Here is a 2,632-nt window from a genome sequence, read left to right as displayed (position 1 = left end):
GCAACCTGTGCAAACACTGCCACCTACAGTGAGAATCGGAAATTACGTCTAAAAAGTCTTATGTTCTGCTAAGCAATCCTGCGCGAGTTCGTTCTCGTGAAAATCTTCGTTTGTACTTAGTTAACCTTATTTAACATGTTGTATTTTTATTTTTTTTACAGAAATTTGCCAGGACAGATCACAAAAATGCGGGGTTGGCCCTGCAGAGACTTTTGGTTACCCGCAGCTAGGGTGACCACAGGCTGCCCGGACTTGTCGGGACAGCCCACCCGCGGTCTCGGCAGATTTCTGCACACTTGCCTCAGGTCCTGCTTAGGTTACTTTTCAGCTACGGTCCACTGACACAGTGGAGGCTCATTTGATGTGTTCCAAAGCAGGAGCAGTTACCAGCTCTTATTAGAAAGCAATATAATCAGCTTGCATGATACTGGGTTAAAATGACTTTATTGATATGCTTAGTGATTCGTCTGTCTTTATTGATGAGCGTTGCCATAGTGCCAATATCGGCAACACTCCCCATCCCTCCCACAGCAATACTCTGGAGAAATAATCAGACACAACACATTTTTAGTGGAGAAAATTGCTGCAGGTTTATTTGCATAACAAATATGCCAACATGGTGGGTTATCTTACGGGCGATCCCAGAGCAGGCAGCCCCTCGCCGCCTGCCCACCTGATGAGCCAAAATACCCGGTGGCCGGGACAAACGGGGCACCACCGCTCCTCCAGGGTCCAACGTGTGGACCTCCCTGGGGATTTTTGGCTTTCGCACCCTTACTGTGCTCCTGCAGAGGGTACCCTTCTGTACCTTACAGCCTCTGGCTCGCCCTGTAACTCCGCCTGCAACACAAAATAATAAGTTAGTGAATCACACCCCCACACCCTGCCCCCCCCCCCCCCCCCCCAGCCTGTATGCCGGGTACATGGTTGGGAGGGACACAGCGTCAGGGTAGCAAGAGAAAGAGGGTGATCAGTGGGCCGGAGAGGTATAAGTACCTCTCCCCCCGCCCTCTCCTGCCGGGAAGTGACGCAGCCCTGGGGACCCTCGAGAGTTCCCCCAACACTGGGAGGCTAACAGTGTGCCATCCTGTGGCACTAAGGAGGGCCTCCCTCTTAGGAGGGCCCCCTTTGTGGACCCGGGGTAGCCCTGCATAGTGCTAATATTGGCAACAATCCCCATCCCTCCCACTGCAATACTCTGAAGAAATAATCCGACACAACACATTTTTAGTGGAGAAAATTGCTGTAGGTTATTTGCATAACAAATATGCCAACATGGTGGGTTATCTTACGGGTGATCCCAGGGCAGGCAGCCCCTCGCTGCCTGCCCACCTGATGAGCCAAAATACCCGGTGACCCTCCCCAACCGGTGTTTGTCGATTTGGGGGAGGGGATAGCCCCTCCCACCGGCGGATCGCCAGTCCACCCCCTTACTCACGTCCCTCCCAGCTCAGGGGGGTGGAGCGTTGCAGGCAACCCCTGGTTGCTCAGGTCCACAACCACCCGAAGGACTAACGGGGTGCCATCACTCCTCCAGGGTCCAACGTAAGGACCTTCCTGGGGATTTTTGGGTTTCGCACCCTTACTGTGCTCCTGCAGAGGGTACCCTTCTGCACCTTACAGCCTCTGGATCGCCCTGTAACTCCGCCACAGCACTGTGTGTGGCCACCGTCACCCCAGGGCCCCCCACCACGATAGACCTAGCTACCTACACCCTTTTTTTTTATCCTGAAAACCTTTATTTCTTGGAAACATGTTGACAGTCACAGCAGCCACTGCCAGAAGCCTGGATACATATACAAGAACCTCACTTCACATACACCTTTTGATTGAGTCACAGCAGTGTAAATGACAGAACAATGAGGCTTCGTTGGTGTGTACAGCAGGCCGGTGTTCCCTCCCGGGGGAGCTTAGCTGCTCTCCCCCAAGGTGTGCTTGTCGAACAGGTACTCGCCCATGCCATTCTGGGGCACGCCCAGGTGCTTCAGGTTGGTGATGTAATCGCCAAGTTCCTTGATGGACTTCACCTGTTCCTCCAGGTACTCAAACTCCAGGAAGTCACAGAGGTGGGGGTCCACGTTGTCAGATGCCATCTTGTGCAGGGCCCCCTGCATGGCTCCCAAGGTGTTGCTCCACTCGTCACACTCTGGTTTCTTGACATCCTGCAGCACCATGCGCCCACCGCACTTGTTCTGGTACTTCATGAACTTCTCGGCATGCTCGTGCTCCTCGCGCTCTGCTCCTTGAAGTACTTGGCCACATGGGTCAGTGCCACGTCGTCCCGGTCGAAGTAGTAGGACATGGACAGATAGACGTAGGAGGCGTACAGCTCAGTGTTGCTCATGCGGTTGATGGCCGCCTCGCACTCGTGGTTGTAGTTCTGGCACACCTGGGACTCCATGGCATTGCTGCTGATTCCAAGGCCTCTCCCAGATCAAGCCAGAATAGGTCCATTCCCCCTTTGGACAGGTGTATCCCATCTGCATTCAAACACCCTGTGGACTTGGCGTGCAGTAACCCATACAGGATAAAACCAAACCCCTATTCTCTGTGAATATACGCATGGCGCTGTTCACCCTCCGGTGCGAGGTCTCCATGGCTTCCCCTGAACGCGCCCCCTGCCACACCTGCC

General features: G+C 54.0%; 1 pseudogene; it reads right to left on the bottom strand.

Moving 5' to 3' along the window:
• Nucleotides 1-1,777: 1,777 nt before the first annotated feature.
• LOC147702080 (ferritin heavy chain B pseudogene) lies at nt 1,778-2,401 on the bottom strand (annotated as a pseudogene).
• Between the last annotated feature and the right edge of the window lie 231 nt (nt 2,402-2,632).

The sequence above is a fragment of the Lissotriton vulgaris genome, chromosome 7 (assembly GCF_964263255.1).
Source record: "Lissotriton vulgaris chromosome 7, aLisVul1.2, whole genome shotgun sequence".
In the NCBI taxonomy this organism is placed as follows: Eukaryota; Metazoa; Chordata; class Amphibia; order Caudata; family Salamandridae; genus Lissotriton; species Lissotriton vulgaris.
The sequence above is the reverse complement of the archived record's forward strand: the minus strand, read 5'-3'. Positions and strand labels throughout refer to the sequence as shown.